We start from the raw sequence: 19,709 nt of genomic DNA on the forward strand, positions 1-19,709 counted from the left end.
TGCCTATAATCCCAGCTTCTCCGGAGGCTGAGGCAAGAGAATCACTTGAACCTGGGAGGCAGAGGTTGCAGTGAGCCAAAAGCGCGCCACTGTACTCCAGCCTGGGCGACAAGAGCAAAACACCGTCTCAAAAAAAGGAAAAGATAAAAAAAAATCACTTCTAAATCAATGAAATAAAAAGCCTTCAAAGGTAGCAATGCTAGAAGGCTGATACATGGCAAACAGTTATTATCCAAAGATAAAGCAATCATGGCTACACCAGGCAAAAACATTAAAAGTTTTGCAAATAGCAAATATCCTGACCCCAGTAGAGGTAATTACTAAAAACTGAATGGCATGTAATTAATTGATGCCTCTATGTAAGAGCAGGAGTAGGTAAGGAAAGATAAATAGATAATTAAAAATATATTCAAGGGCATTTATTTAAATGCTATTTTTGAATACTTAAGTGATAAACACTAAATGTGATTTTGTTATTCTAAGCTGCATTCATACTTGAAGCAATAGTATCCATGATTGCTCAATATACTCTGGCCAGAATTAGATTAGGGACAACAAATGGCCCTGTTTTTAAGGTACAACACATAAAACATGACTATGTAGAATGAATGCCATTTTTTCTTGGGGAATTGATTTTTGGCAGTGCTGTCCAAATAATTTTCTGTTATGATGGAAATATTCTATTTAATCTGTGCTGCCCAATACAGTACCCATTAGCCACCTGTGAGTACTGACCACTTGAAATGTTCCCAGCATAGGCCCGGTGCAATGGCTCATGCCTGTAATCCCAGCACTTTGAGAGGCCAAGGCGGGTGAATCATCTGACATCAGGAATTCGAGACCACTCTGGCCAACATGGCGAAACCCTGTCTCTACTAAAAATACAAAAATTAGCCGGGGGTGTGGCAGGCACCTGCAATTGCCACCTGCAGCTAGTGGCTACCATATCAGGCAGCACAGATCCATGAGACCTTCACTGTCTCCTAAAACTGGTCTTGTTGCTCCAGACTCTTCCAATTCATTCTTCACACAGCTACTAGATTAACCTTCATTTATTCCTTTGCTATGTGGTCTTTTAGAAAAAAGGAGCCAGGCCTGGAAAGGAGAAGCTGCCCACTAGAGAAGAATCAGACAGCCCAACCAAAGAGAAGAGCACAGGCAAAGAAGGTTCAGTCAGATATGCGAGTACAAGGAGGCCAGGACTAGAAAGACAGGCTAGTGTGGCTTCAGCAGAGGAAATGAGGCTAGAAAGGAAAGCTCAGTTAGTTCAGGACTTTGTATGCTAAGTGAAGGCAGAGAGGATTATGTTACCTTGACCTGCCCATTTATTCAAAGATTGTCATCCTCTGTTCTATATCTTTACAATTCAGTGTTCTATCACCAAAGTAACAAGTCGAGAACTTCCAAAGAACCAGTTTCTAAAGATCTACAGAAGCAGAAATGTATGTCCTGTTTGAGAACAACTGGCAAAGCCTGTCTAGGAGAACCAAAGACAAATCTTTTATTTTTAAGCCATTAACCCATTGATGACAGAAAATGCATTTTCCTGCACTCTCCTGTCACCATCAAAACAGAAAATTTCCATAGCACCCATCTTTTCCAAATAAAAATAGAGTAGAATGGCCAGGCGTGGTGGCTCACGCCTGTAATCCCAGCACTTTGGGAGGCCGAGGTGGGTAGATCACAAGTTCAGGAGATCGAGACCATCCTGGCTAACACGGTGAAACCCTGTCTCGACTAAAAATACAAAAAACTGGCCGGGCGTGGTGGCGGGCGCCTGTAGTCCCAGCTACTCGGGAGGCTGAGGCAAGACAATGGCGCAAACCCGGGAGGCAGAGCTTGCAGTGAGCCGAGATCGGGCCACTGCACTCCAGCCTAGGCGACAGAGCAAGTGACTCCATCTCAAAAAAAAATCAAAAAAAAAGAAAAAAAAGTAGAACAAACAAGAAAGGGATTAATTCACAAAATGTCTTTTGTTAACTAACAGGAATCTTCATAGCTGGTGGGAAAATGTTATTCTTCGAGGTCAACTTAGTATGGGGAAATATGATTCCCAATGTAGACTACAACTTTACAAACAGGTCAGTAAGAATCAACAAATGCTTCTTTTTTACTTTTTTTTTTTTTAAGATGGGGTCTTGCTATATTGCCCAGGCTGGACTCAAACTGCTGGGGCTAAGGAATCCTCCCACCTCAGCCTCCCAAGTAGCTGGGAATACGGCTGCATGCCACCACATCTGTCTGATGCCTGATTTTTTTTATGCCTTAAAATAAATCTTACTCCTTCTGAAAAAAGTCCTATGGATTAAAGGGTTAAAAAAAAAAAAAAAAAACAGAGTGGCTGGGCACGGTGGCTCACACCTGTAATCCAGCACTTTGGGAGGCCGAGGCAGGTGGATCACCTGAGATCAGAAGTTTGAGACCAGACTGGCCAACATGGTGAAACCCCGTCTCTACTAAATATACAAAAATTGACTGGGCGTGATGGTGGGCGCCTGTAATCCCAGCTACTCGGGAGGCTGAGACAGGAGAATCACTTGAACCTGGGAGGCGGGGGTTGCAGTGAGCCGAGATCGTGCCATGGCACTCCAGCCTGGGCGACAAAAGCAAAATGCCGTCTAAAAAATACAAAAAACAAAAACAAAAACAGAGAAAAGAACAAACAGATCTTAGTTATAGTCTAATTAGGTTTCTCTGGGTCAGTATTTAAAAACAACCCTTTTGGCATAATCTAACTTTATAATAAATATAGTCATGTCTCTTGGTATCTATGGAGAATTGGTTCCATGACCCCCTTCAAATACCAAAACCCACAGATGCTTGTCTCTTATATAAAACAGCATAGTATTTGAATATAGCTTACACACATCCTCCCACATACTTTAAATTATCTCTGGATTATTTATAATACCTAATATAAATGCTATGTAAATAGTTGTTATACTGTATTGTTTAGGGAATAAAGACAAGGAAAAAAATCTGTACATGTTTAACACAGATGCAACTATCCTTGTTTTCTGAATATTTTCAATCCACAGTTGGCTAAATGCACAAGTGTGGAACCCACAGATACAGACAGCCAATTGCACGTGTTATCCCTTCCTAACTTTATTCCATTGCTGAGAGAAACTCAGACTTGTTAGTTCTATTCGCTGACAAAATTATTTCTCTTTTATTTTCTTCTTCAGAGAATAGCCTTTAACTCTTGGAGCTTGATTCCATTCAACTCAATAAACAAGCAGTAAGTGCCAACTATGTGTCCACTAGGTGGTGGGAAGAGAATGAGATAAGAAATAAAACATCTTTAGATATAAACTGAAATAATGGTAGTGAATGAATAAGAGGCCTGGGAGCATTTTTAGGGGGCTTGGCAGGAAGCTCTGTTTCTTTTGAAGAGCTCTTACTTTGTTCAGTAGTTAATTTAAATATCCTTTGTTCAATATGTGACTTTAGTTCAAAATTCTATGTGAGAGGGCTTTTGTCTTCTGCTGTTGTTATTATTACTCCTTTCATCACAATCTACTCAATTTGGTTTAGTAATGTAGAGAGATTTGGTTTCTTTCCAGCAAAAGAAAAAAAAAAGGTTGGCTGGTTCAAGTCACTACCTAGACTAAAAAATATGTTAATGTAGATGTCTCCCTTAGCTAGACTAAGTACAAGAAAACAAAGACAAAACAAAGCTGAGAAGACTTGTGTTACTGATTTGTACAATGTAAGTCGTAACTAAAGAGCATTACATTAAAAAGGTGGTAGGAAGATGTTCTTAATGTATTTAGACAATAGGTTGTGACCAACTGATTGTGACCAGACTTAAGAATGTGTACCCATTTGCCTGTACTTAGACTGTGGCTCAAATCAATGTCATGGCATAACAGTTAGCCTGATCAATCCATTATACTGAACAACCATTCTGATTGCAGCTGTGCCCAGTACCAGGCCTCAGTCATACAAGAATAATAATGTATGTGACCCATCATCAGCAATGCTTTTGATTGTTTTTCTGGGGTGGTGATGGACTTGTGATCCATCCACCCCTCACTGATATCCTTTGCACATCATTCACAGATGGCCAGCCAGAGTTCAGTGTTTGAGGCCACATCCAGAAAAACTAAAACTCTCTAATCTACTCTGATTTCCAACTTATTCATTTAATCAAGCACTTAATGAGTACTTCCCATGTGGGAGGCACTGTGTCTGTCACTGTGTGATGGGGATACAAAAGTGAGACTCAGTCCTTGTTGTTCATTGACAAATGCTTAAACAAATAATGCAATGCAGTGTAATGCATGCTCTAGTAGAGTTACATCCAAGTTTCTGCTCTGCGTAGGTGAGGTACAGGAAGTTTCACAGAGGAAGAGAAACTCTAGGAAGGCAGAATAAGAGTTCTCCAGAAGTAATGGGATTCAAGGTAAAAAGGAGGGCTTTCTAGTTAATAGGGCAAGATATGGGAAAGCATGGCCAGTTCAGGAAACATAGCTGGAAAACGGGGTACTGGGTAGAGAGGAGGTGTGGAGAGGACAGGAAATTGGAAAAGCAGAAAGGGGCCACATCATGGAGGGCCTTGTATGCAACGCAATAGACTTATCCTCCAAACAATGGGGAATTATTTAATTATTCTAAGTAAAAGACATTGTTAGGTCTGCATTTCAAACAGAAAAATTCAGCAGCAAGAATGGATCAGAGTGAAGAAAACTAGGAAGACAAGCTCATTTGTGAATTCATTTATTCAATCAACAAATATTACTTACATAACATGCAATGTAGCAAGCATTACAGACAGTGATGAAGAAAACACACATGGCCCCAGATCTCATGGAGCTTACAGTCTTAGTGAAAGACAAACTACAGATTAACTGTAGCAGAAGCAGCAGCAGTGTGAATGGAGATGAGAGGGCAGGTGTAAAAAAGGCAGCTACATGATACTCCATGTGGAGGGTGAGACAGAAATCTAGGGTGGCTCCCAGCCCCTGGCTCAAGTGACTGGGTCAATTGGTAACATAGGAAGAAAACCAGGTCTGAGAGGGAAAGTAATTAGCACTGGGATATTCAGAGGGAGTTGTCCAATAAGCAACTGAAAAGATGGTTCCTCAGTTCACTTACCTGGACTAGAAAAACTGATTCACAAGTAACAGGCAAATCAGACGTTCTAAAAGCCATGGATAATGAATGAAATCACGACCCAACACCACCAACAGATAAGTAGCTGGTGGAAGAACAAGCTGGTGAAAAGAGCTGGAAAGAAAATGTCAGAGATAGGGGCCGGGGGATCAATAGAACTGTGTCATAAAAGCCAGAAGAATTTCAGGAACAGTCAATAGTGTCAACTGCCACAGAGGGTAGTTAATGGTGTCGTTAAGATATTCACAGAGTTGTGCAACCATCACAATTGATTTGTGAACATTTTCATCACTCCAGAAAGAGACTTAGTAACTACTAGCAGTCAACACCACCCCCATTTAGCCCTAACCCATCCTCACCACCACCTAATCTTAGGTAAACACTAATCTACTTTTTCTCTACAGATTTACTTATTCTAAATATCTGATATAAATAGAATCACATAAGATGTGCTCTTTAGTGACTAGCTTCTTTCATGTGTGCTATGTATCAGTACTTCATTTCTTTTTATTGCCAAATCATATTTCATTGTATGGTTACACCACATTTTGTCTGTCCATTCATCAGTTGACGGGCACCTGAATTGTTTTCATTTTTGGGCTATTATGAATCATGCTGCTATAAACATTAGCGTACAAGGTTTTGTACGAACATGTTTTCATTTCTCTTGGTTATAAATCTAGGTATTCAATTGCTGGGTCATACGGTATCTCTATGTTTAACCATTTGAGGAAATGCCAGACTGTTTTCCAAAGAGGCTAAACCATTTAACATTCGCAGCAGCTACATGAGAGGGTTCCAACTTCTCAACATCCCTGGCAACACTTGTTATTATCTTTTTTTTTTTTTTTTTTTTTGAGATGGAGTCTCACTCTATCGCCCAGGCTGGAGTGCAGCGGCGCGATCTCGACTCACTGCAAATTCTGCCTCCCGGGTTCATGCTATTCTCCTGCCTCAGCTTCCCGAGTAGCTGGGACTACAGGCGCCTGCCATCGCGCCCAGCTAACTTTTTGTATTTTTAGTAGAGATGGGGTTTCACCGTGTTAGCCAGGATGGTCTCGATCTCCTGACCTTGTGATCCACCCGCCTTGGCCTCCCAAAGTGCTGGGATTACAGGCGTGAGCCACCGTGCCCGGCCGTTATTATCTTTTTAATTACAGCCCACCTACTGAAGTGGTATCTCATTGTGGTTTTGACCTGATGGCTAATGATGCTGAGCATCTTTTTATGGGTTTATTGACCATTTATATATCTACTTTTGAGAAATGTCTATTCAGATCCCTTGCCAATTTTTTTTTTTTTTTTTTTTTTTTTTTTTTTTTGAGACTGAGCCTTACTCTGTTACCCAGGCCGGAGTGCAGTGGTGCAATCTGGGCTCACTGCAACCTCCGCCTCCTGGGTTCAAGCGATTCTCCTGCTTCAGCCTCCCAAGCAGCTGGGACTACAGGCATGAGCCACCACGCCTGGCTAATTTTTGTATTTTTTTGGTAGAGACGGGGTTTCATCATGTTGGCCAGGCTGGTCTCGAACTCCTGACCTCAGGTAATCTGCCTACTTCGGCCTCCCAAAGTGCTGGGATCATAGGCATGAGCCACTGTGCCTGGCTCGTTGCCCTTGCCCTTGCCAAGGGCTCATTGCCCTTGCCAATATTTTGAGTTATTTATCTTTTGCAAATATTTTTCCCAGTCTGTGGGTTGTCTTTCCCTTTCTTGATAGTGTCCTTTGCAGCACAAGCTTTTAATTTTGATAAAGGCCAATTTAAGACTAAAATATAGCTTGTCTTTTTCTTTTTCTTTTCTTTTTTTTTTTTTTTTATTCTGAAACAGAGTCTCTGTTGCCCAGACTAGAGTGCAGTGGCATGATCACAACTCGCTACAGCCTCTACCTCTTCAGGCTCAGGTGATCCTCCCACCTCAGCCCCCTGAGTAGCTGGAAGTACAGGTGTATACAAACACACCCGGCTTTTTTTTTGAGATGGAGTTTCGGTCTTATCGCCCAGGTTGGAGTGCAATGGTATGATCTTGGTTCACTGCAACCTCTGCCTCCCAGGCTCAAGTGATTCTCCTGCCTCAGCCTCCCAAGTAGCTGGGATTACAGGCACACACCACCATGCTTGGCTAATTTTATATTTTTAGTAGAGACTGGGTTTCTCCACGTTGGTCAGGCTGCTCTGGAACTCCTTGACCACAGGTGATTCGCCCGCCTCGGCCTCCCAAAGTGCTGGGATTACAGGCATGAGCCACCGCGCCGGGCCACACCCAGCTAATTTTTAGTATTTTTTGTAGAGACAGGGTTTCACCATGGTGGCCAGGCTGATCTCGAACTTCTGGGCTCAAGTAATCTGCCCGCGGGGCCTCCCAAACTGCTGGGACTGCAGCCCAGCTTGTCTTCTTTTGTTGCTTGTGATTTTGGTTGCTTGTGCTTTTTTCCTGTTGTTTTGTTTTGTCTTTTGCTACTTGTGCTTTTGGTGTAACACCTAAGAAGTCTTCATCTAACCTGAGGTCATGAAGATTTACTCCCATATTTTATTCTAAGAATTTTATAGTTTTAGCTCTTATAGTTAGGTCTGTGATCCATTTGGAGTCAATTTTTGTGTATGGTATAAGAAAAGGTTGTCATTTTTTTTAAGCTAGAGAAAACCAAGCACACTGATAGGCTACAGGAAAAGAGAAAGGAAATAGGTTTCTTCTGAAGTCAGATCCCTGAAGAGACAGGATAAGAATCTGGAGAGAGATACAGAGACTAACCTTAACCAGGAGGAAGGCCACTCTTACCCTAGACAAGGGGGGTGGTGGGGGAAGCAAGTGGAGATGGTGACCTAACTGTAACTGTGGGGTAATGGGCTATATCTTCTTAGGAATTTACAAGGCACATTAGCATAATTGAGGATCTATGATAACCTTCAGTCAGGAAATGTGTTCAGTTTTGTTTAATCCATCATTTTCCAAATTCATTTGACCAAGAATTCCTTATTTCTTAGCACCTATTAATATATGATGGAATTAGGATTTCTAGGACATATGTAGGAAACAGTGATCTAGGCCAAGAGCTGCAAATTAGTGGACTTTGTGTAGAATTTGGGGCAAGGATGGTTTTTGTTTGGTCCACACAGTATTTTTAACCCATTTATGCCAGAGGTTGCAAATTTTTTGTATGACAAATTAGACCTTGGCAATGACCTTGAGCAGTAGGATATAAATAACTCCCACAAGCTTAGCGTTCCAATAATGGAACACTATGCATAAATGAGTTAAAAATCAAGAAATTTCACAAAGATCCAAATTTCTGACATCTCTTAAATCTTAGAAGGTCTGGCAGCAATTTGGATCTGCATTCCATGAAGGAAAAACATTACTGGAACCCAAATGTCCCAAACAGGGCATTTGCACCATGTCCACACTCATAATCTTAATCCCAATTCATTTTACTCATTTATGTCACCACCTGATTCCTGTAACTGAGTTTATCATTTCTATACTAAGCAACCCTCTCAGAGGGAAAAGTTCCTGAAGCCATTCTCAGAAACTCCTTATGCATAAACTCCTCTCCCAACGTTTTCTTTAATAAATGTGCTCTTCTTGTGAGAGCTATGAGAAAGATTGAGAAGCATTTATGTCAGGAGTGACAAAAAATGGCAGTGTATGGGCCAAGTGCAACACACAGACTATTTTGTTTGACCTGCACGTATTTTTTAACATGACAAATTTCACATTAAAAAGAAACAGACTTCTGGGACTTTCTTGACAATTAGGAAGATTTGGTAACATTAGCCCCTGTTTCCATGTGACAACAGTAAGTTGAAGATGGTAGTAACTTCTTCTGTTACGGCCGGCATTTTCCAGTTAACCACAGTTGCCATCACTCCCCAGTGCTTATAACTGGTCTGATTCGCTCATTGCCTATTTGGCTCCTAAGGCATCAGAATTTGTACCACCTGATTAAACAAACAACCTTAATTAGTACAGTGCATTAGGCAAACATCTCAATATCATGAGTGTTAAGTGAAATTTTACTGAAGCCTCAGCTATTTCACTAATAAGGAAACATCCCACTCTCTCCCAAACATATATCCACATTGAAAAAATAACTGGAAGCAAACATACCATGGGAAGTAGAATTTCAGGTGATTTTTATTTTCTTCTTAATCCTTTTCTATACTTTTTCCAGAGTATTTTTTTTAAATCAACTATGTATTGCCTTCATAATCAGAAAAAAACACAGATTAAATTCTAAAATGCCTCAACAATATTCTTCATAAATAATCTATAAAGTCATGAGAAACCTCTAGGGCCTAAAGGTCAAAATTTTAACCAATTGCCCAAAATATTAATTTAAATGTGCATCAATGAGAACACAATCACATAGGCTACGCAGCAGATGAACTATGTCAGTGGCAAGTTCTGATGTCAAGCAAGCTTATCTGATGTCACATAGTTTCCTTAGAACCACTGTTAAGCTTCCTTGGCAGCAGCTGTTTATTCTAACCCAATATGAGACTCAGTCTGTCAGTTAAGGCTACATAAATGTTAGCAGAGCAGCCTTGCTCACCAGATCCCCATTTATGAAGGTACCATGACTAAGCTTCCAATGTGCAAACACTTCATCCTCCCCCTCAACTCAAGATTCTTCTGAGCCGGGCGCGGTGGCTCGCGCCTGTAATCCCAGCACTTTGGGAGGCTGAGGCGGGTGGGTCACGAGGTCAGGAGATCAAGACCATCCTGGCTAACACAGTGAAACCCCGTCTCTACTAAAAATACAAAAAATTAGCCGGGCGTGATGGTGGGCGCCTGTAGTCCCAGCTGCTCGGGAGGCTGAGGCAGGAGAATGGCATGAACCCAGGAGGCGGAGCTTGCAGTGAGCCGAGATAGCTCTCCAGCCTGGGTGATAGAGCCAGATTCCGTCTCAAAAAAAAAAAAAATTCTTCTGTATGGAGGCACGCCTGTAATCCCAGCACTTTGGGAGGCCGAAGTGGGTGGATCACTTGAGGCCAAGAGTTTGAGACCAGCCTAGCCAACATGGTGAAACCCCATCTCTACGCAAAATACAAAAATCGACTGGGCGTGGTGGCACCTGCTGTAGTCCCAACTACTCCAGGGGCCTCCCAAAATGCTGGGATTACAGGCATCAGCCACTGTGCCCAGCCTAAAGTTTCCATTTTAGTTGCAAACATACATAAGCAAATGCTATGTAACAGAACTCAAAGGTCCCACATCTCCCATCTTTTAGTCCTGACTAGTGACAGGAAATCAAGCAATAATTATGGGAAAATAAAATGAACACTTTTTACTAATAATCTCCTCTAGTTTTTCCAGTGTTCTTAGTTATTAAAAAGATTACTTGCCAGGCGCGGTAGCTCACGCCTTTAATCCCAGCACTTTGGGAGGCCAAGGTGAGTGGATCACCTGAGGTCAGGAGTTCGAGACCAGCCTGGCCAACGTGGTAAAACCCCATCTCTACTAAAAATACAAAAATTAGTTGGGCATGGTGGTGGATGCTTGTAATCCCAGCTACTTGGGAGGCTGAGGCAGGAGAATTGCTTGAACCCGGGAGGCAGAGGTTGTAGTGAGCCAAGACGCCATTGCACTCCAGCCTGGGTGACAAGAGTGAAACCCTGTCTCAAAAAAAAAAAAAAGATTACTTAAGGCTGGGAGCAGTAGCTCACACCTATAATTCCAGCATTTTGGGAAGCCAAGGCTGGAAGATCACTTGAAGCCAGGAGTTTGAGACCAGCCTGGGCAACATAGCAAGACCCTGTCTCTACAAAAAATAAAAAATTAACCAGATGTGGTGGCTCTTGCCTGTAGTCCTAGCTACTTGGGAGGGTGATGCAGGAGAATCACTTGAGCCGAGGAGATCGAGGCTGTAGCAAGCTATGATTGCACCACTGCACTCTGGCCTGGGCAACAGGGAGAGATCCTGTCTTAAAAAACAAAAACAAACAAACAAACAAAACCTCAGTCTTATTCCCACTAGTTATAATTAAGTAACCTTTACATATTCATAAATACTGATGAAGAGGAAAACATCACTGGATGATCTGAATATAATCTCTAGTAGATGCTTCAAGTACAAAGCAAATTCTTTTGCAAATTTGTGACTAAGGGTCTGTGAGTGTTTTTTCCCTCATAGCCATGACACATGGTGACTGGCACATAGCATATGCTCAGAAATTAAGTGCCAACTGAAGTAAAATGATGAAGATTTAAGATGAAATGAAAATTTAATTTTATCATTTTCATATCTGTGCGCACATGCTCTTTAGCTCCTCAATTCCTTCAAATTCCTATACAATTCACTCAGGAAAACATTCTTTTATCTTCATTCTTTCTTCAACACATTCATAAACTTCATTTATTTTTTATTTTATTTATTTTATTTTTTTTGAGACAGTCTTGCTCTGTCGCCCAGGCTGGAGTGCAGTGGCTGCAACCTCCGCCCCCCGGATTCAAGCGATTCTCCTGCCTCAGCCTCCTGAGTAGCTGGGACTACAGGTGCCCGCCACCACACCTGGCTAGTTTTTGTATTTTTAACAGAGGCGGGTTTTCACCATGTTGGCCAGGCTAGTCTTGAACTCCTGACCTCAAATGATTCACCTACCTCGGCCTCCTAAAGTGCTGGGATTACAGGCATGACATCTATAAACTTTACTACTCTATGACTATATAGGGTGACTAGCTGGGCTCCCACATGTCATTACAAAAAAAAAAGGGTAAATATATATAAAAAGGAAAGCTAAATATTGCCAACAGAAATTAGGTCAACACTACCACATGTCCTATCGCTCTCATATGTAATTATTTTTTAAAAGGAAATATGTGTGAATACCTAGTCCATGAAAGTATCCCAGAGCCCCATCAGAATCAAAACAGTCCCCATCTTCTCCCTCACTGCCCTCTAACCGAACCCGCTTTTCTCATTCCACAGAATTTAAAATGCGTTCTTATTTTTTCTTTCTCTGCTTATAGCTAGAACTGCAAATGCATTTTTTCCTTAATAGTTTCAGTTCACAAATGTGCAGAATTTAATTACATTATAGCTTTTGCAGATAAGCCTGGGCATGTAACCATGTAACATTGTCTCCATGGAAAAGTAACTCCAAACAACCAACTTGTAAACGAATTTTTGAAATGCAACCCATTTTCATGTTAGGAAAATGAGGTCCTACTCCTCATCTTGGAAGGTAATGCAATAGTGGAAAAAGAACTGGGGCTTTGGAATGCAGCAATCTGAATCTCACCTCACTCTGCTGTTACCAGATCTGTGTCCTCTGGCAAGTAACTTAATCTCTTTGAGCCTCACTCTCCTTATCAGTAAAATGGAAAAAGTAACATCTCTCTCAGAGCTAAATGATGTAATACATATGTAAATCACCTAGAATAGGGCCTGGTAGATAACAAGGGCTAAATAAACATTAGTCCCTTTTTCCTTCTCTCTGCCATTGCAATATTCATTTGTGATTTCAGTTTTCTCCTTCAAAAAAAAATTATTTTTCATTCAGCACATGCTGTAAGTCAGGAGCTCTTTATGACCTCATTAAATCTTTACAACTCCCCCATGCGGTGGGTTCCATTTACTATCCCATGCCACAGATGAGGAACAGAGTCACAGAGAAGTTTGTCAATTTGCCTAATATTGATGCAGAAGCTAGAAAGAAATTATTTAGGCAGTTAGTGAGGGTAAAAGAGTTCTCGGCAAGGTTTCCCTTTTAATAAAAAGCAGCCCCCAAATCATTTCTTTTCTAACAAAGATGACCCTGAAAAATCGAGCTGCAGACATAGAAAAGCATGCTAAAACTTGCATGGGTGAATGCCAGCAGCTATGCCAATAGGAAAAGGCTACCTGGGGACCAGGCATGTTCAACATGGAGGCTCCATCTTCCCTTTTCTTTTTCAACCATGTGTACAATAAAGAAACAGGCAACATGATGCAGGCCAGGTAGAGAACCATCTGCATAATAAAAGATTAGGTTGGGGTGGCCAGCTTCTTTGCATGCTATGTAAATGACACACCTGGTCCGACCAATCTTTTGGGCCCTATGTAAATCAGACACTGCCTCCTCAAGCTCATTTATAAAACTTCGTGCATTTCATCATGGAACTGGCAACCCATTTTTCTCCAGCATCCCTCTCTGGGCTGAGAGCTCTTCTCTTTCTTTTGCCTATTAAACTTCCACTCCAGCAACGAACCTCGGGTATTACCCGAGATAAGTGACATTGCTTCAATTACCACTCAAATAGTGATGATGACCTCAGCACACCTATACTCTAATCCTAAACCACTATACTGCACCCTCCTTCCTTCCTTCCTTCCTTCCTTCCTCCCTCCTTCCCTCTCTCCCTCCCTTCCTTCCTTCCTTCCTCCCTCCCTCCTTCCCTCTCTCCCTCCCTTCTTTCTTTCTTTCCCCCTCCCTTCCCCTTCCCTTCCCTTTCTTTTTTTTTGACAGGGTTTTGCTCTGTCACCCAGACTGGACTGCAGTGGGGCAATCTCAGCTCACTGCAACCTTGACCTTCCGGGCTCAATCAATCCTCCCACTTCAGCCTCCCGAGTAGCTGGAAGTATAGACGCACACCACCACACTCAGCTAATTTTTGTATTTTCAGTAGAGGTGGGGTTTCATCATGTTGCCTAGGCTGGTCTCAAACTCCTGGCTTCAAGCAATCCTCCCACCTCAGCCTCCCAAAGTGCTAAGATTACAGGCGTGAGCCACCACACCCAGCCATACTGTGTCTTTTTAAAATAAGAAGAGTGGGGCTGGGCACCGTGGCTACGCCTGTATTCCCAGTATTTTGGGATGCTGAGGTGGGCGGATCACCTGAGGTCAGGAGTTTGAACCAGCTAGGCCAACATGGTGAATCCCCGTCTCTAGTAAAAATACAAAAAATTAGCCAGGCGTGGTGGTGCACACCTGTAATCCCAGCTACGTGGGAGGCTGAGACAGGAGAATCGCTTGAACCTAGGAGGCAGAGGTTGCAGTGAGCTGAGATCATGCCATGCCTGGGTGACACAGCAAGACTTTGTCTCAAAAAAGAAATAAAATAAAATAAAATAAGAGAGCAGGATTCAATTATGTCTAATATTTTTGGCTGTTATATTGTGTGATTCTATAACTCTACAGCACTATCAGATGGCAAGAAGGACAAGAAAAACTTCAAGTACACAATGGGCACATATAAACCATCAAGATGCAGTCTAACCAACTGATGTCCCATTGTCCTGGTTCTTCCCAGAAGCTAGAAGGTTTCCACAGCCAAGATCAGTTAGGCTTAACTAGGGCTTCAGCTCCTTAACTGTTATTTGCTTAGGCATGATCAACTGAGCCAGCCTGGCCTTAAGTAACTTTTAAAATTGAACCAGTACTGACCAACAACGTAGACCCTCCATTTTTTTTAAATTACAGGTGTGATGAAAAATGGAAACACAATGGCAAAAGTCTTTTTTTTTTTTTTTTTGAGATGGAGTGTCACGTTGCTCTTGTCGCCTGGAGTGCAATGGCGCAATCTCAGCTCACTGCAACCTCTGCCTCCCGAGTTCAAGCGGTTCTCCTGCCTCAGCCTCCCGAGTACCTGGTACTACAGGCGCCTTCCACCATTCCCGGCTAATTTTTGCATTTTTAGTAGAGACAGGGTTGCACCACGTTGGCCAGGCTGACCTCCTGACCTCAGGTGATCCTCCCACCTTGGCCTCCCAAAATGCTGGGATTACAGGCATGAGCCACTGCACCCCAGCCGGCAAAAGTCTTTAAATGCATTTACTAACGTTAACCATCCTGCTTGCTAATTGGAGATTATTCAGTCACTTTTACAATATAGTAATTGAATTTGGCTCCAGGCCATAATAAACATTCTGAGCCATTAAATTAAGACTACAAGCAAAATCACTCTATTCCTTTGCTCAAGCTACAAACACATTTCTCACAGGCAGCCACAGGCAGAATATTATAAGTTTTATAATATTCATGTGTCAAATGGCAAGACCTCCAATTAAAATGCTCATAGAAAAGAGTAACCTTTATGATATCTATACTTCCAAAGTTATACCTTTAGGCTTTTTTTTTAATGTTTTTATCTTTCCTTTTCAACTACTGCAAACACAATTTAGTGTGACTACACATGAGCTGGGCATGGACTCAGTTCTAAAGTTGCTGAAAAGTGAAAGAAGAGAAGAGCTGCAGCACTTCCAGAGCATGCTGGCTGAGATGTATTGATAGAAAATAAGCTGTAAACCAGCTCCCGCAATACTGCTTGTGTTTGTGCCTTTTGCAGATTGTATTTCATCACTGCTCTTCATAGAACATTAACAGATTAGACACAGCCTTTGGTCTAAAACAAGAAAAAGACTTTTATAGAAATGTTAACTTCATTTCCTTTTGTTTCACTTGCTTACCAATATAAAACATCAATAGTGCAGCCTAGATATTGAACAGTTGCCACAGACAACCAAACTCATTAGTAAATTAGGCTATACCATCTCAGATACCTTATTCCCAGTTAGGCAAAGGAATAATCAGAATTAGTCAGAATTGAGACTAGAGAGTTCATTGGTTTATCTAGTTTGTTACTGTTTTAACTACAGTCATGCTTTGCTTAATGACAGGGATATGTTCTGAGAAATGTGCTTTTAGACAATTTTGTCATTGTGTGAACATCATAGAGTACACTTACACAAACCTAGACGGTATAGCCTACTACATGCCGAGGCTTTATGGCATAGCCACTGCTCCTAGGCTACAAACCTGTATAGCATGTTACTGTTCTGAATACTGTAGGCATCTGTAACACATTTTAAGTATTGGTATATCTAAACATAGAAAAGGTACAGTGAAAATATATTATTATCTTATGGTACCATCATCACATATGCAGCCTTTTGTTGAAACCTCATTATGCATAACTGCATTAAAGACAGTGCTGGCAAAGCACCTACACACTAAGCTACAATCCTTTTATCTTCATTCCTCAATAAATATCAAGTTCACTTCTAATGATTCATTAAAAAACAACACAAGTCTATATTTGGTTCATAAATGAAAACCATCTGAAACTAAGAGTTTAGGTGTAAGATATATAACAGCAGAGAGTCCCTGGAGATCTAGAGACAATGTGGGCCAGGCACAGTGGCTTACATCTGTAATCCCAGCACTTTGGGAGGCCGAGGCAGGTGGATCACCTGGGGTCAGGAGTTTAAGACCAGCCCGGCCAACACGGCGAAACCCCATCTCTACTAAAAATACAAAAAAAAATTAGCCAGGTGTGGTGGCACGCACCTGTAACCCCAGCTACTAGGGAGGCTGAGGCAGGTGAACTGCTTGAACCCGGGAGGCAGAGGTTGCAGTGAGCCAAGATCGTGTCATTGCACTCCAGCCTGGGCAACAAGAATGAAACTCCGTCTCAAAAAAAAAAAAAAAAAGACGTTATGGACACTGAAGTTTTATTTATTTATTAATTTATTTTTATTAATTTATTAATTTATTTTTATTGTATTTTATTTTTTCTTGAGACAGAGTCTCGCTCTGTCACCCAAGCTGGAGTGCAATGGCACAATCTTGGCTCACTGCAACTGCCACCTCCTGGGTTCAAGCACTTCTCCTGCCTTAGCCTCCAGAGTAGCTGTAACTACAGGTGCATGCCACCATGCCCGGTTAATTTTTGTATTTTTAGTAGAGATGGGGTTTCACCATGTTGACCAGGCTGGTCTTGAACTCCCGACCTCAGGTGATCCACCCATCTCAGCCTCCCAAAGTGCTGGGATTACAGGCATGAGCCACCGTGCCTGGCCTGAAGTTTTAATTTTGAATAACTTCTTGTGTCTCAAAATATTCATCTTCTGTTTTTTTCCCCAAATATTTTTAAATGCAAACACTATTCTTAGCTCCTGGACAGTTAAAAACACAGGCTATAGTTTGCTGACTTCTGCTCTCCATAGAGAAATAATACAATCAGAAAGGGGTTAGGGATGTGATAGCCCTGAAGAGCTAGAATAAGGAATTTAAATTAATCTGGAAGACAATGGGGACAAGGCATAGGTTTCTGAGCAAGAACCTTTTGAGATCAGAGCTATGCTTAAGAAAGATTTACTTGGCAGTAATGGAAAGGAAGGAAAGATTAGAAGATAACAATCAGCCTAATCCAGACTGGTTGCTTTGAGAAACGAAAAGAAGAAAAAAGACATGAAAGGAACGATCAACAGAACATTTGTTGGAAAAAAAAAAAGAACAGGAATGGTTTATTTATCTGGCAAGAATAAGTAAAAGGTTCAATTTCTAGACAAGAAGGAGAAAAAAGGAGATTTTTGCATTCTCATTCTCTAGTGCCATCATTATAGTATATAATAACTTCAGCAGACTAACTGAGGAATTTCCCTTTTTACGGAAGCTTTAGAACAGCCCAAGTTGGAGCTTCCAGTTCAGAGACAGAGTCTTCTGGTATATGTCAGTTGAAATGTGGCAATCATGTTTTGGTTTTACAGATGTAATAGGTATGATAGTTTCAGAGACGGTTTATTTATTTATGGCCCTTTTTACTCCAGAGATTTCCCAAATTAGGAGAGTATTCATATGGCTTGCACAGATATATCATTGCCTTCAGAAGTTTTAAGTCATTCTTCTATGACTCAGAATTTTTATCTATCTTTTCTTGTTCTGACAGGGAAAAAAAAAAACTGCAGTGCTGAAAATGCAACCAATTCAACATTAAAGTATGTAACTACTCTATTCTACAGACTCAAATTTGGAAGCTGGGTAGGGGGGTCAGAGAAAGGAGGGGAGGAAACAGACATGAACACAATTAGCTCCAATTCATGATAACAACCATAGTCAAATATTTTAGGAACACAGCAAAGGGAGAGATTTATTTCAACTAAGCAGCCTGGGAAGAGCTTCATGAAGAGAGTGACATCTGCACTGGGCCCATTCTAATGAGAGAGGAAGGGCAACTCCAGGCAGTGGGAAGAGTACAAACAATAACAACAAAAAGATGGGGGGGAAATACGGAACTTATTTCTCTTATTTCCAAAGTGGCACATGTTCATTGTTAGGGTAAAAGCACAAACTATGGTAAGAAAAAGTTTTTCATTAAAACAATTCTTTAACCTGAAATCCTACATTCAATCCCGCCACCATTTTAGTATGCATCTTCCACACAAATATCATAAACAGATTACCCTACTGTTTTATCTCTCTCTCTCTCTTTTTTTTTTTTTTTCTTGAGACAAGGTCTTGTTCTGTTGCCCAGGCCAGAATGCAGTGGGGCGATCATGGTTCACTGCAGCCTCAACCTCCAGGGCTCAAGTGACCCTTCTGCCTCAGCCTCCTGAGTAGCTGGGACTACAGGTGTGCACCACCATGCCCACCTAATTTTTGTATTTTTTGTAGAGACAGGGTTTCGCCATGTTGCCCAGGCTGCTCTCAAACTCCTGGGCTCAAGTGATCCACCCACCTCGGTCTCCCAAGGTGTTGGGATTACAGGCATGAGCCATCAAGTGATTGACCCTGTTTTTTCTCACCAGCATAGATATCTGTCCCTCCCAGCTTGGAATACATATCAGAGTCATTAAAAAACACTGGCATTCCTGAATTCAAGCCCTTTCCTTACGTGCCATCCTTTGAGCTCTCACTTCAACTAGATTGTGTTTTCTTGCAGCATCTCTCTAGGTGGATCCATGCTACTAGCTATTGTATTTAGTTTTTCTTTTTCCAAGTGAGATCAAAAAGGTTAAGGCATGACTTCTTTCATATTCAACTTCAATAAAATCATTGATGAGATCTTTTAGATTTAATAAGAATTCTAGGTTTTCTGCCCTGCATCTCAAAGTAAGCTCATTTGCATAATAAAAATATTTGCACTCCGACACCACCAATTACTGGCTCGGGACAAGTTACTCAAATTCTTTCAGCTTAGTTTCCTTACCTGTAAAATAGAGATAATAACCACATAGTGCTCCCCTGAAAATAAATTAGTAATGTTTTTCTTTTTTTTTTTTTTTGAGACGGAGTTTCACTCTTGTTGCCCAGGTTGGAGTGCAATGTCACGATCTTGGCTCACTGCAACCTCCACCTCCTGGGTTCAAGCGATTCTCCAGCCTCAGCCTCCTGAGTAGCTGGGATTACAGGCGCCCACCACCACACCCGGCTAATTTTTGTATTTTTAGTAGAGAAAGGGTTTCACCATTTTGGCCAGGCTGGTCTCGAACTCCTGACCTCAGGTGATCTGACCATCTCAACCTCCTAAAGTGCAGGGATTACAGGCGTGAGCCACCACACCGGGCCAATTAGTTATTTTTAAAACAGTTACTTTACTGATTCATTTTCAAAATCGAGAACACTATGAATCCAAATATCAATTAAGTAATAATGAGTCTATCTCTAGAATTGATCTTTTTTTTTTCTCCCTCTCCCTCTTGTATTCTACACACGCTGCAGATGTGTTTTTTCTCTATCTGCACTCCTACCACTGCCTGAAGGCAGCTTTTACTACCTCTTGCTTGAATGGATGGCTCTCCAACTCCAGTGTCTTACCAACGCTCCAATCTATCTTCCTCACTGCTACCAGGATTATTTTACCAAAATTTTATACATCAGCTTAAACACCTCTGTT

General features: G+C 41.5%; 1 protein-coding gene and 2 long non-coding RNA genes across 4 annotated transcripts in view; 1 reads left to right on the forward strand and 2 right to left on the reverse strand.

Annotated features, from left to right (window-relative positions):
• The window catches only part of VCL (vinculin), a 121,501-nt gene that overhangs the window by 80,900 nt on the left and 20,892 nt on the right, over positions 1 to 19,709 (reverse strand). The gene's annotated exons all lie outside the window — the stretch shown is intronic.
• Positions 1,900 to 17,827, forward strand: LOC129048270 (uncharacterized). Its single transcript, XR_008510477.2, has 3 exons — positions 1,900 to 2,081; positions 3,189 to 3,241; positions 17,763 to 17,827. It is a non-coding gene; the product is annotated as an uncharacterized LOC129048270 (long non-coding RNA).
• On the reverse strand, positions 6,889 to 9,981 carry LOC129048272 (uncharacterized). The gene is made up of 2 exons (XR_008510479.2): positions 9,222 to 9,981; positions 6,889 to 9,052 (listed from the first exon to the last, which is right to left on the reverse strand). It is a non-coding gene; the product is annotated as an uncharacterized LOC129048272 (long non-coding RNA).

The sequence above is a fragment of the Pongo abelii genome, chromosome 8 (assembly GCF_028885655.2).
Source record: "Pongo abelii isolate AG06213 chromosome 8, NHGRI_mPonAbe1-v2.0_pri, whole genome shotgun sequence".
NCBI lineage: Eukaryota > Metazoa > Chordata > Mammalia > Primates > Hominidae > Pongo > Pongo abelii.